This window comes from Onychostoma macrolepis, chromosome 12, assembly GCF_012432095.1.
Source record: "Onychostoma macrolepis isolate SWU-2019 chromosome 12, ASM1243209v1, whole genome shotgun sequence".
Taxonomy (NCBI): domain Eukaryota; kingdom Metazoa; phylum Chordata; class Actinopteri; order Cypriniformes; family Cyprinidae; genus Onychostoma; species Onychostoma macrolepis.
In genome coordinates, this window is record NC_081166.1 from 26821885 (window position 1) to 26837529 (window position 15645).

General features: G+C 40.2%; 1 protein-coding gene across 1 annotated transcript in view; it reads left to right on the top strand.

The window, feature by feature from the left end:
• The window catches only part of LOC131550757 (mucin-2-like), a 49376-nt gene that overhangs the window by 18352 nt on the left and 15379 nt on the right, over positions 1 to 15645 (top strand). The window lies entirely within an intron of this gene.

The window sequence follows — 15645 nt, forward strand, 5'->3', positions numbered from 1 at the left end:
TTAAAATGTTTCTTTGCTACTAACTTTATATTGCCACTATATTGTTTCACTGCTTTCATTGTCACACGAGACGCCGCATGCACACACATCACTCGCAGAGACACAGATTGGAGATTGTGCTGCTCTCACACAGAAATATTCACAAGCATGGACACTTGTCAACACTGCTGAGCAAGTTTTATTAATATAGTAGCTTTGATACTGAATCGCTATATTTCTCAGCAACTAGTAGGGGGTAAAATTGATGTGTTGTAGTAATGAAACTCACAGCTTCACTTTTACAGAATGAGACGCACAGATGCTATTCACACACGCTTTTTTTTTTTTCTCTCTCTCTCTCTCTCTCTCTCTCTCTCTCTCTCTCTCTCTCTCTCTCTCTCTCTCTCTCTCTCTCTCTCTCTCTCTCTCTCTCTCTCTCTCTCTCTCCCTCTCTCTCTCTCTCCTCTCTCTCTCTCTCCCCCTCTCCAATTCAATTCAGCTTTATTGGCATGACTGTGTAACATCACAATGTTGCCAAAGCAATTATATTGTACAAACATACAGATAAATAAAAAAGGGGAAAAATAAACACGTCCAACTTATCACAATGAAAGAATAAATAAATCACAAATTAAAAATACAGAGTAATTGTAAATGGTAAAGAGGGTTCAGCCTTTGTCCCTCATTTGATGGCAGGAGGACACATACTGCGCTGCCAGGTGGATGCACTTTTCCTTCTCTCTCAATATATACGAGAGTTTCTCTGTGTTGCTGGTTTGCTGGAATTCAGGTGACTAGCGCTATTTGTTTGAAATGAGCATCTCTGATGTCTTTATATTTGCTGCACTCCGTAAGGAAGTGCAGCTCGTCCTCTGTGCAGTGAGAACGCAGTCTGTGCTCTCTGGCTCTCCAGCTCTGCTTGTCGGCCCGTCTCTACACACAGACTGTGCTCACTCAGACGATACTTCGTCAGCAGCTTTCTCCGACCATAGTCTTTAATACTGCTCTGGTATGGTGCTAGTTTATAATCAGGTTTTATACTGTGGAAGTTAATTTCTTTACTTGAGTTACTTTTTGCTGCTAATCAACACCTCCAGAGGTGGTCTGAGTACGGTTTGTTTGTGGGTCAGTTTGTGGTTCAATATCTTCATGATATGCGCAAGCAATGAAATCCCGGCCCGCTTTGCATTTCGTTTCGATATGTGTACCTGGAGGCTTGCCATACCTGCAGCCATGTTACGTCACTGCTGTAACAGGAAAAAAAACTTTTCACCATGGCAGGTCGTGGGGTTGTTGTCCCAGGAGAAGTTGTGCACCTATTGAAATTTGGAAAGATGATTACATTAAACGCCAACTCTCCTCAACTCATAAAAACATGTTTTTTGTTTGCCCAAAAAATTAAGGAAAGGGGATATAACAGAACCTCTCTACAATGCAATTAAAAAAAAAAAAGTTTAAAAACTTTGCCAGAAGTTCATGAGCACCTGGGACAATCCGTTGAGGTGGAGAGTCTGCAGAAATAAAAGATTCCTGTCCCTTCTACGAAGATTTGGATGAAATTTTGGGTACAAGCGCTTGTGCAGTTGTTGATAGTGTTGGAAGAATTTTCTTTTTAGTTGCTATCCTTTGTTTTTTTCAGATGCTTTCCTTTTAGTTCTGCTTTGTCTGACTCTTTCTGTTTGTCATTTGCTTCAAAATGTGCCACATCCACGTGAATACCCAAAATCCACTGCTGCAAAGAAGTCTGAGTTCTTATAAAGTTGTGGTGTGAACAAGAAAGGGTCTGAGATATCATTGCTGAAGAGGACCAAAAAAAGAACTACGTTCTCTTTTGAGTCCACTACATTGTGAACACCAAAAGGACTGCGGTCACTTTCGGCTGGTTCCCTTTCTGGTTCACTTTAAGGTTTGGTTCTCTTTAAAACAAACTATATGTGAAAACACCCTGAAAGATGGAACCAGAACTTCGCTGCTCTCTTCTGGATTTCAGAGAGCAGAGGGAATCTGCCCAGTTCTGCTCTGCAGTCGAGACTTAGGGCGTTTCTGTGAATTCCCAAGATGTTTTTTGCAGAATTCAAGGTGGAAAATTTCAACAGGGTTTTTGTCCCTTAATTCATAGTTTAGTTTAAATTTGGGTCCCCGGATTTCACAACCATAGAGAAGAATGGGTTTGATGGTGCTATTGAAGATTTTCAGCCACAGTTTAATGGGTGGGTTGAATTTGAACAGGGGTCGTCTTAAACTGTAAAAAGCCCTGCGTACCTTATCAGTCAGATCTTTTATTGCAGTATTGAGCTGTCCAGAGGCTGTGATTGTCAGACCCAAATAATTATAACAGGTCACATAATTAAGAGTTGTTCCACCAATTGTTAACTCATATTTTTTTGTCAGCAAGACAAGGCTTTTTCTGAAAGATCATGATTTTTGACTTCTCCATGTTTATCGGTAAGGCCCAATCATTACTGTACTTTTCCAAAATGGAGAGACCGCAACAGAAGATCGTCTGCATACAGGAGGCATTTGATTTGTCTGCCCTCGAGGGTCAGACCAGGACAAGAGGACTTATCAAGTGCTGATGCCAGTTTAATATAGATATTAAGTAGAGTCTGGCTGAAGCTGCAGCCTTGACGGACTCCTTTGGTCTGACTGAAATAATCAGTCCGTTTGTCGTTGATTTTGACAGCATTTGTTCCCGTTGTATATGTCCTTCCTCCTATTCCACTTTGGATAAGTTTTAGGAAAAGTCCATTGTGCCATACCGAATCAAAGGCTTTTTGGAAATCAACGAAGCAACCAAATATTTTCTTGTTTTGTCTGCTGAACGTATTTTTGTATGAGAGTGTGGAGTGTGTAAATGTGATCTGATGTTCTGTTTAGGCATTAATCCAATTTGACAGTTTAAAATTGTGTTCTTGAATGAACTTAACTAATCTGTCATTTAATAATAGAGCAGAACAGTTTTCCGAGGTTACTGCTGACTGTGATGCCTCTAATTATTTGGGTCGTACTTATCACCTTGTTTCAAAATTGGAGTTACTAGATTTTTATTTGTATTTTTTCCCACATTTCAGGAAAGTGTCCTGATTTTAGTAAGAAATTGACTTGATTTCAGAATCTTTCAATTTGGAGCTCCTGTTTCAGCATCTCATTAGATATTCCATCCAAGCCACAGGATTTTTTATTTTTTAGGGATTTAATTTTGCCTATTAGTTCATTTAATTATATGGGTTTGTCTAAATGGATTAGCTGCTCTTTTGTAGTGAATTCTAGGTCATGTAATTTGGAGGTCAGATGTTTTTGGGTAAGGGTTGGTTCATTTTGTGAATAGTTTTCCGAAATGTTCATTCCAGATGTTTGGGTCGTGGATGGGAATGTTTAGCTTCTTTGGATTTATCTAAATTATTCCATAATTCCCAAAAATTTTGATCGACTACCAAGCTTTATTTTCATGTGATCAGCTTTTTTCTGTATTAGCAGTGGCTTGTATATTTTAAGTGTTTGTTGATATGTGGCTCGTGTTTGTTGGTTTGCAGGTCTCTTTTTTTTTTTTTTTCCAATTTTTTATTTGATTGATACATGACTTAGTACTAAGTAGGGGTTGCACCGACTAGTCGACTTCAATGCTCTGCCATGACACTTTAAGGGGGGGTTCTGTTTTTTCCCGACATAAAAATAAAGGGAATTTAATATTGATGATAACTTTGAAGACATTGTATGATTATTATTATTATTAAGGTTTTAAGTTTTACTAGTAGTAGCCCATTACGTTCTGTCCAATGTCTTCAAGTGAAACCGAACTTTTATTTTGATGGGTTGCCGTGAATACCTTTACATTTCTGTATATGATATGAGGATAGTTTTACTCAAATGAAAAGTTCGAATGCTCATGAAGTGACTCTCAGAGCAGTTCTGAAGATGTTGTTCATGTAGGGCAGTCGTGGTAGTCGTGGCCTAATGGTTAGGGAGTCGGGCTTGTAACCTGAAGGTTGCTGGTTCAATTCTCGCGCCGGCAGGAATTGAAGGTGGGGATTGTGAATTAACAGCATGACTTGGGTGAACCATGACTTAGGTGCCCTTGAGCAAGGCACTGAACCCCTAATTGCTCCCCGGGCGCTGGAGCAAGGCTGCCCACTGCTCCGGGTGTGTGTTCACTGTGTGTGTGTGTGTGTGCACTTGTTCACTACTCACTGCTGTGTGTGTGCACTTGGATGGGTTAAATGCATTTCGAGTATGGGTCACCATACTTGACAATACGTCACGACTTAACTTAATGTATTTATGTCCTCATTTAGTGAGACGACAGATGTTAATATCACCGCAAGTGTTGCGCGCTTCTGTAGGAGTAAACAAACCCGTGCGTCTGCGCCATACATTAACACAGAGACAGGCAGAAGTCATATTTAAATAGACGTTTTACGGCTTAATATTTACAAATAGGAGTGAGAGTGTGCTCACTTGTGTGTGTGCGCTTTTTGTGTGTGTGCGCGAACTGGGGCGGAACTTCGCTGTGCGTGCGATAGAGAGCGCGATCATGTAACGTAGAGACAGAAATGACACGCCGTCGTGCAAATAAGATAAATAACATAAGGCTATTTAGTTTGTTTAATAAAAGAACAAGGTATACACCTGTTCTATAGGGAAGGTAACATTGAATGACTACTTTTGTGGTCTGGCGCTATAGAGAAAATTTAAATAAAATGAACTTGACCTTCAAGGGGGGCGGGGGGTGCTAAAATAATGGTAGGGAAACACTGCACATACATAGGCTACAGACAGTACCTCGTACATCACGTGCAGATCGCGCATGCACAGAATCATTCAGCGTGGAAATGTATTGTCAACACTGTTCTGTGATTTTTCTCAGTAAAATAGCTTAGAAACTGAAGTTCATGTATGTAAAGTATTCAGACCCCCTTAAATTTTTCACTGTTATATTGCAGCCATTTGCTAAAATCATTGAAGTTCATTTTTTTCCCTCAATGTACACACAGCACCCCATATTGACAGAAAAACACAGAATTGTTGACATTTTTGCAGATTTTTAAAAAAAGAAAAACCGAAATATCACATGGTCCTAAGTATTCAGACCCTTTGCTGTGACACTCATATATTTAACTCAGGTGCTGTCTATTTCTTCTGATCATCCTTGAGATGGTTCTATACCTTCATTTGAGTCCAGCTGTGTTTGATTATACTGATTGGACTTGATTAGAAAAGCCACACACCTGTCTATATAAGACCTTACAGCTCACAGTGCATGTCAGAGCAAATGAGAATCATGAGGTCAAAGGAACTGCCTGAAGAGCTCAGAGACAGAATTGTGGCAAGGCACAGATCTGGCCAAGGTTACAAAAATTCTGCTGCACTTAAGGTTCCTAAGAGCACAGTGGCCTCCTTAATCCTTAAATGGAAGACGTTTGGGACGACCAGAACCCTTCCTAGAGCTGGCCATCCGGCCAAACTGAGCTATCAGGGGAGAAGAGCCTTGGTGAGAGAGGTAAAGAACCCAAAGATCACTGTGGCTGAGCTCCAGAGATGCAGTCAGGAGATGGGAGAAAGTTGTAGAAAGTCAACCATCACTGCAGCCCTCCACCAGTCGGGGCTTTATGGCAGAGTGGCCCGACGGAAGCCCGCATGGAGGACTCCAAGATGGTGAGAAATAAGATTCTCTGGTCTGATGAGACCAAGATAGAAATTTTTGGCCTTAATTCTAAGCGTTATGTGTGGAGAAAACCAGGCACTGCTCATCACCTGTCCAATACAGTCCCAACAGTGAAGCATGGTGGTGGCAGCATCATGCTGTGGGGGTGTTTTTCAGCTGCAGGGACAGGACGACTGGTTGCAATCGAGGGAAAGATGAATGCGTCCAAGTACAGGGATATCCTGGACAAAAACCTTCTCCAGAGTGCTCAGGACCTCAGACTGAGCCAAAGGTTAACCTTCCAAAAAGACAATAACCCTAAGCACACAGCTAAAATAACGAAGGAGTGGCTTCACAACAACTCCGTGACTGTTCTTGAATGGCCCAGCCAGAGCCCTGACTTAAACCCAATTGAGCATCTCTGGAGAGACCTAAAAATGGCTGTCCACCAATGTTTACCATCCAACCTGACAGAACTGGAGAGGATCTGCAAGAAGGAATGGCAGAGAATTCAGGTGTGAAAAACTTGTTGCATCTGTCCCAAAAAGACTCATGGCTGTATTAGATCAAAAGGGTGCTTCTACTAAATGCTGAGCAAAGGGTCTGAATACTTAGGACCATGTGATATTTCAGCTTTTCTTTTTTAATAAATCTGCAAAAAGTCAACAATTCTGTGTTTTTCTGTCAATATGGGGTGCTGTGTATACATTGAGGGAAAAAAAGAACTTGAATGATTTTAGCAAATGACTGCAATATAACAGTGTATAAAACTTAAGGGGGTCTGAATACTTTCCGTACCCTGTGTGTATATATATATATATATATATGTATGTGTGTATGTCCCACTCCTCTGTGCAGATCCTCTCAAAGTCATTAAGGTTTTGAGGCTGATGTTTGGCAACTCGAACCTTCAGCTCTCTTCACAGATTTTCTATGTGATTAAGGTCTGGAGACTGGCTAGGCCACTCCAGGACCTTAATGTGCTGCTGCTTGAGCCACTCCTTTGTTGCCTTGGTTGTGTGTTTTGGGTCATTGTCATGCTGGAATACCCATCCATGACCCATTTTCAATGAGGGAAGGAGATTCTCACTCAAGATTTGACTGTACATGGCCCTGTCCATTGTCCCTTTGACGCGGTGCAGTTGTCCTGTCCCCTTAGCAGAAAAACACCCCCAAAGCATAATGTTTCCACCTCCTTGTTTGACGGTGGGGATGGTGTTCTTGTGGTCGTAGGCAGCATTCCTCCTCCAAACACGGCGAGTTGAGTTGATTCCAAAGAGCTTGATTTTGGTCTCATCTGACCACAACACTTTCACCCATTTCTCCTCTGATTCATTCAGATGTTCAATGGCAAACTTCAGACGGGCCTGTACATGTGCTTTCGTGAGCAGGGGGACCTTGCGGGCGCTGCAGGATTTCAGTCTTTCTCTGCATAGTGTTACCAATTGTTTTCTTGGTGACTGTTCCCAGCTGCCTTGAGATCATTGACAAGATCTTCCCCTGTAGTTCTGGGCTGATTCCTCACCGTTCTTATGATCATTGAAACAATGCAAGTGAGATCTTGCATGGGGCCCCAGTCCGAGGGAGACGGAGTTATTTTGGGTTTCTTCAAATTGCAAATAATCGCACCAACTGTTGTCACCTTCTCACCAAGCTGCTTGGCGACGGTCTTGTAGCCCATTCCAGCCTTATGTAGGTCTACAGTCTTGTCCCTGACATCCTTGGACAGCTCTTTGGTCTTGGCCACGGTGGAGAGATTGGAATCTGATTGATTTGATTGCTTCTGTGGACAGATGTCTTTTATACAGGTAACAAGCTGAGATTAGGAGCATTCTTTAAAAGAGTGCTCTGGAGAGAGTCATGTGACGCGTTCACCTAGTCACACTTGAGTAGAGCTCCGTACGTTTGGCTCCTATTTGCTTTTTTTTTTTTTTTTCTCTCTAGTTTTATTCATTAATACTTTCCCTGATGGTATACAATCGGAAACAGCAGGAGGTGTCACCGTCGGCTTCTGGTTAATAAGAAATCCAAGCCACCGTCCGAGAGCTATATGGTGGACAAGATGTCCAACACTTTAACACTTTGAGAAGAACTGAGTTGACGGCGATGCGGAACGAGTTCGCTTCTTACATGTCAGTCGTTCAGTCGCTATGCTTTTAATTGAATCGTCTTACAGGTGAGATGGGAGAAAAAAGTTGTCGCAGATCACGGTAGGGGAGTAGCCGTGCTCGAGCAACAGGTTGTGGACTTACAGGATCGCAATAGGCACAGCAATCTGCGTCTGATTGGATTGCCTGAAGGTTTTCTGGATTTTTTGCGAAGATTGATAGTGTTAGTTCAAGAATCCCATTTTGAAAGAGGATATATACGCAGGTGTAATAAGTTTTATGAAGTGATCTCACTCGTCTTCAGATACTAAAACCAAGGGTGTCCTAATATTGATGCGGAAGACTTTAAATATTACTATTTTAGATAAAGGTTGATACAGATGGTAGAATAACACATAAAAACAATGGTGGAGAATAGGAATATTGTATTACTTTATGCCCCTTGTACTCCTGACCCTACTTTTTCTGTTTTGTCAACCTATCTCTTAATTTTCGGGTTTTGAAACTGTATTGGGTGCAGATACAAATTCTGTAATGTTGCATATCCTAGATGGATCTGGACCAATGGAATCACTCACTCAAACTTTTTTTTTTTTTTTCCTCTCTGTAAAACACATTTATTCTTAATTTTCATATTGAATATTTTTCCAATTCAAATTTTTTTTGAAAGTTTGGTAAATACTGGTAAAATGTACCAACAATGACATTGGAAAATTGATATACCATTGAAATAACAGGTAGCCCATCTGAATTATATAACAATTAGGTTATTCAACTCATAGTAGCCTACCAATGTTATTATCAGTAGACGTGAAATCTTATTGTAGTCTTCAAATCTGGGTACTGACTTATGTTTTAAAATCACTTACAGAGGAAGTTTGGTCCCATCAGACTAACATGAGTCACGATCATGCTGCTGTAAGCTTTTCCTTTTCACTTGTTTTCATTCGCGATCTTTACAACACACATTACATATTTCATGGCACACTCTTTATGCGTTTTTGGCGCCACCTATTGTTGTGGGGTATTACTGACATGTCAAAGTCTAGACCCTGAATATAAGACGAATGGGTTTTTTTTTCTGAGGTATTTCCAAGGAAAAAAAACCCCACATCGTCTTATTTTCGGATATATAAATATAAATAAATTCATTTCAACTTTATTTCCAGACTCCAGGTCCATTAGCAAGAAACACACAATACACATTAAAAAAGACAGTTATACCAATACGTCCTCATAGAGGACTGATATCGCACATCAGTAAGCCTAGGATTTGACAACATTATAATATGTGAATCATCCAGCCGACAAATAAATTTATACATCAAATTTCTCAATGCAGGGAATGACTGTACTCTTGCCTTACAGAATAAATTACTTGCACTGCTCCATCTTGGTTTTTTCAGCAGGATCCTCATACAATCATTGTATGCAACCTGAAGCTTACATAGGCTCTCTTTCTTAAACTTAACCCACAAAGGAGCAGTATACAAAATACAATATGCTCTAAAAAGGTTTATCTTTACCTGATCTGAACACACAATTCTCACCAACATATTTGCTTGAGTATATAACTTACAATATTGCCTATACATATCTTCATCTCATTTCGTTATTAATGATATGTCCTAAATATTTTGCAGTAGTACATTTAACACTTGCCCTGATAAATAAAATTCTGGGAAATTCAAATCTCTGTTCTTTGGTTCTACATATCATGGCAACACTTTTTTTTTTTTGTATTGTATTGCACATCATATCTTATACCATAATCAGAATGTGTATATATTAAGTAACTGTTGAAAACCAACACTACTTGGGGAAAAAAAACAACCAAATCATCAGCATACATGTAGTGATTGACTGTGGCATTACCAAGCATACATCCAATTGCCCCACTTTATCTGCATACTTTGATTAGTGTACCAATGTCAAAATTCTTAATATACTATTAGGTGCACCCCTTTGTCTTAGTTTACTGAACTTTTGATTAACTATCGAAAGCTTTAGAAGCATCAATAAAGCAGATTATAACAGTGGAATTGTCTTTTATACAGTTCTACTACCTTCAGAGCATATATACACAAATCAGTACTATGGTGAGCCTTAAAACCAAACTGATTGTCTGTGGTATCAAGAGACACCTAATCGATCTAATATGATTCTTTCCAAAACCTTTGACACAACACTCGCTAAAGCAATTGATCTATAGTTATCCAAACTACCTATCTTGCCAGCCTTATCCTTAACAGGCAACAAGGTTACTGACAAAGACTCTGGCAGCAGCCCATGTATCACAAAACCAGCAAAACAAATTGCAAGCAGAACCACAAGTCTAGGGCTCGCAAAATTTAGGTGTTCAGCAGTTATTTGATCTAAACCACCAGTTTTCCTATCTTTTAAGCTGAATTATTGCTTGATAAACCTCGTTTGTTGTAATACTCCCTGTATCCATAGAGACAACTTCCACTTTACATGGCTCACTCTTTACACAATTAAACAGTAGAATAATGTCTCCACAACTCTGCTATATTCTCAGCTCCCGAAACACCCTCAATAGAGCTTGGTAATGTCACACTGCTCCTATTTAATGCTCTTACATCCTTCCAGAAAATGACATTACAATTCACATCTGTACACATGATTGCATCTCTGGGTAATACCACCTTAATTCAACAGTGTCCGTTTTCTCATATGTTTTAATATCTTCATCAGTAAGTTTAGACCAGTCTAACTTTCCCAAAGCAGCCCTCTTACAGTCATTTCACTTCGGGCAAACTTTCGAAATCAACAAGCATTAAGAATGGTACATGATCAGATATAGAATTCCCATATAAAATTGTCACTGACTGTATGGTATCATGAGCCTCAGCTGTACTAATACAATGATCAAGCCATGAAGTTGTATGCCAGGCTTCACTTATAAGTATAACTGTCCATAGGTAACAATTTACTAGATAACTTAAAATTATTAACACAGAAATGCTGCATATGCTTGGCAAACACAGATTTGTCAGTAAGATCTGCATTCAAGTCCCCAACCACCAAAATTACTTTAATAAAAGAGCCAATAAAAGCAAGTCTATTTAAATATTCGTCCTCATTTTGTTGACATTTCATATGGTGCATATACATTAAGGATAATTAACTCTTTACTAGAGCAACTCATCCGTACAGCGAAACACCAGTCAACATCAACCTTAATGATATTAATCACTGAGTCCAACTTTTTGTGCCACAAGGTAGCCACACCACCCGATATCCTTCCTTTCACTATACCCATAGTAAGATCAGTTGTAGATGTCCCAGCACCATGAAAATTTGAGTTCAATTTTCCCAAATCCTGTTTAGATAAGTTTCTTGCAAGCACAGGATATCACAGTTTTGCAAATTATCAACTACGGTGCGTTGGGCGCTATCCCCAACGCGGTCACCGACTCGCAGTTATAGGATATAATCCACACATTCAGATCAAGTGCACTCTGCTGCAGCAGCAGCCCCCTCAGTCACAGATGCACCTGACATGGAGGCAGCAATATTAGCCCCCAACGCTCTCACTTTGCGTGGCTCATAATAATGACGAACAATGGAGCCTTCAGGCCACATCGCCGGACTGTACATCTCCGCCACATTAATATACTCAGCACTCACTTTAAATGAACTATCTTTTGTTCGTGGTGTCAGTGCGTTGGCAATTCACATCTCGGCCAAGTTTTTCTTTAGGATAGTTTGACACAGTTTCAGCGTTAAGATCTGGAGTAAATTTGGTAGCAAACAATTTCGTCCGCACCACACTAATATTCCCTCATGCCCCTGTACCAATAATAGGCTTAGACATCCTTTGTTTAGCTTTACCAGCTCGCTGTTTAGTTGGAGGTGTTTGGCCATCCACAATTCCTCCTGCGTCTGCCGTGTTTCACTACCAGACTCCATTCTGATGATTTCCTTTGCTCCGATGTCATGGAAGTAGACGCCGCCGCCGCCGCCGCCGAAAATCCCGCTCCACTTGCAGTCACCTCCAGGCCCACATCATATTCCACAGTGGGGGCACCTGCCGTTTCTCCCTCAGAGGCATTTTTAAGCTCCCACAGTGAATCCAGACCATGCTCTCCTTTACAGCTTATTTCTAGCCGCCTCTCCACATTAGACACAGTTTTATGTGTATATATGTATATGTGTGTCATTGACGTAAGGATTTTCGACAGGCCAATTTTAAAATACAAAAAAATCTACTTGGAAAAAAAAAAAAAAACCAACAAAAAACTTTTTTTTTTTTCTCCATCTAGATCTGTGATCTCAAACTCAATTTCTGGAGGGCCATAGCTCTGTAGAGTTTAGCTCCATCCAGCTCCAAATCACACCTGCTTGGAAGTTTCTAATAATCCTGAAGACCTTGATTAGTTTGATCAGGTGTTTGATTAGGGTTGGAGCTAAAACTCTTAACTTTTTTTTTTTAAATAATGATCTCTTATTTTTGTTCTATAATTTGAGTTGCCTACTTAAATGAAGTTAACAGACTTATTTTTCCTGCAAATTGCATAAAACTGATTAAAAACGTTTTAAAAATACCATTCACTTAAGCATACTGTAGCAGTGATTCATATTTCAACCACAAATTATTTTTGTAATAGTTATTTCTGTTATTGTTCGCACTACATGAATGGTGGATCCAAATGACACAACGACCTTATATCATTAAAAATCTATTTAAAGAGACGTGTGAAAAGTGCAGCACGTGACATTAACTGCCGGCACTTTAGCACCAGTTATTTCTGTACTTTGTCAAATATTGGCTGCTCAATTGACCCTTTTGCCGGGAGTTTGATTAACAGGCAGTCTGACATATAACGTCGACAAACCAGACAGGAGAGTAGAAAAATGGTGTATTGACATCTTTTCATGGTTGAAACGAGATACCTTCTGATGTTCATTCATGTTTATTTCATATGACTAGTAAAGATGAAGAGATGATCGGTTCATGTGCCGCTTGAACTGAGGCGCTACAGCGATCTGTCACGACATATTAAAGAGCCACAAAACAGTATTTGTTGTTTGAATTTCTTTAAAAAAAAAAAAGACAATTTGAACACTGAGACTTTCATACTAAACGTAACCAGCTCTGTCTTGTCTGTCGGCACATTGTCGGTGTCCTCTTTGCTCCGTGAAGTATTTTTCAATGCGTGAGAACATGATGCATGGCATAAAAGTGCCATGGTTTGTAGGACATAGCAACAGTAACTAAGGGGGGTCTTTGTGAAGGGTCAATTTAGATTAGGTTTAGGTTGCTGGCTCAGGTTCTTAGATGACATGAACATCTATCTTATAGTAGAAAATGACATCTGGAGTTTGTGCAAGACTGCAGGGTTAGAATTAACATGCTGCCTATGATGAGCGTTTTTTACTTTGCTTGGCAGTATATTCTGGTAGAATAGGTTAAACTAGTTTATAAACAAATTACTAATAAATGCATAATTACCAAGCTAAAATTACATGCTCAAATTTTTTTTTTCTTTTTTTTTTTTCTCTTGTACAAAGATTAAACAAACCGTCTGAAATGACCCAAATTGCATAAAAATATATTCTAAATTATACTAAAGTATATTATGAATATAAACTATCAATTGAATATATAAGCACAAAAACTGCTAATCTGGGACATAGATCTACAATGGAAAACACTCTGCAGTTGTCACACCACATGATATTTGGTTGCACCACATTTTCAAATTCAGTCGAAACTTACAAGCACAGAATTGGTCACCTAAACAAAACAAAACAAGCTAGCTTCCCACAAAAGGTCACTATCAAATTATTTATAATGAAAATAAATGATTGCAGAAATAACTTACAATTCATTGTTTTTTTTTTGAGGTCATACCACATTATATCCAAATGTGGTAACTACATTCCAGCCGTTAAAAAGGTTCTTTTTTTTTTTTTTTTTCAACTTTGAAAGACTTACAAACCTGCCTGATGCTTCCATGGGTCCTTGGCAAATTGCTATGATGCAATGGATTTCAACATAAGTCCCAAAATGGTAGTTTCTTGAACTTATTTTGACGGGTTGCTGTGAATACCTTTAGAGTTCTGTGTGTATATGATGCTAGTTTTACTCAAATGAAATGGTAAAATGCTAATGACGTGACTCTCAGAGCAGTTCTGGAGATGTTGTTCATGTGTTTGTCCTCGTTTAGTGAGACTGCAGACGCTGTAGTCACCGCGAGCATCACGTGCGCTTCAGTCTGCTTTAGTAAACAAAACCGCACGAGCAGACTGCTCCATATGCTTTCGAATCGCTATCACGGATGTCAGACACTGATTAATCTGCGCCGCTTCGTCAAACACCCCTAGTGCTGCAGGCTTATTGCCTCACTGACATTGAGATTAACCCCTTAGGTATCGAAATTTGGTACCGAACAAGACGTTTTTCGATACTCAATGGTATTAAGCCAATTCAGTTGGTGCCTAAAAAGTATCAAACTCGATACCCGGCCCTAGTCGCACCACATGATACTTTATAAAATGAAAATCATCGGCCAAAGTTTGTTTGTATATTATGATGGAAATATAAATACAAATGCTTTGCAATTTTATACAGGATTACAAAACACTTTGGAAATCATGCCAAGTAGTGCAGAAAATTTATCTGAATAAATTTAGGATAACTTCAAAGATGTTTACAAAACGTACAAGTTATGGCCGGACGGTCGCACCACAGTGAGTTCATACATGGGAGAGGCCCCTCATATATATACTGTGTGTGTATATATCTCTTATGCATTTAAACCAATTTATAACTGAAAAAATGCAATCTGACAGAAAATTTAGGCGTCACGTCAGTATCTCACAGAAGTGAGTACACCTCACAATATTTTCTTTTCATGTGACAACACTGAAGAAATGACACTTTGCTACAATGTAAAGTAGTGAGTGTACAGCTTTCATAAGTGTAAATTTGCTGTCCCCTCAAAATAACTCAACACACAGCCATTGTCTAAACCGCTGGCCACAAAAGTGAGTACACCCCTAAGTGAAAATGTCCAAATTGGGCCCAAAGGGTCTATTTTGTGTGGCCATCATTATTTTCCAGCACTGCCTTAAACCTCTTGGGCATGGAGTTCACCAGAGCTTCACAGGTTGCTGCTGCAGTCCTCTTCCACTCCATGACGACATCACTGAGCTGGTGGATGTTAGAGACCTTGCGCTCCTGCACCTTCCGTTTGTGGATGCCCCACAGATGCTCAATAGGGTTTAGGTCTGGAGACATGCTTGGCCAGTCCATCACCTTTACCCTCAGCTTCTTTAGCAAGGCAGTGGTCGTTATGTTGGAATACTGCCCTGCGGCCCAGTCTCCGAAGAGAGGGGGATCATGCTCTGCTTCAGTATGTCACAGTACATGTTGGCATTCACGGTTCCCTCAATGAACTGTAGCTCCCCAGTGCCGGCAGCACTCACGCAGCCCAAGACCATGACACTCCCACCACCATGCTTGACTGTAGGCAAGACACACTTGTTTTTGTTGTACTCACCTGGTTGCCGCGACAAACTTATTTGGTTCAGATGGTGTCAAGCGTATCTTGGTCTCATCAGACCACAGGTCCTTAGTCTGCTTGTCTTGAGTAAACTGTTTGCGGGTTTTCTTGTGCATCATCTTTAGAAGAGGCTTCCTTCTGGGACGACAGCCATGCAGACCAATTTGATGCAGTGCATGGCGTATGGTCTGAGCACTGACAGGCTGACCCCCCCTTCAACCTCTGCAGCAATGCTGGCAGCACTCATACGTCTATTTCCCAAACACAACCTCTGGATATGACGCTGAGCATGTGCACTCAACTTCTTTGGCAGACCATGGTGAGGCCTGTGGAACCTGTCTTGTTAAACCGCTGTATGGTCTTGGCCACTGTGCTGCAGCTCAGT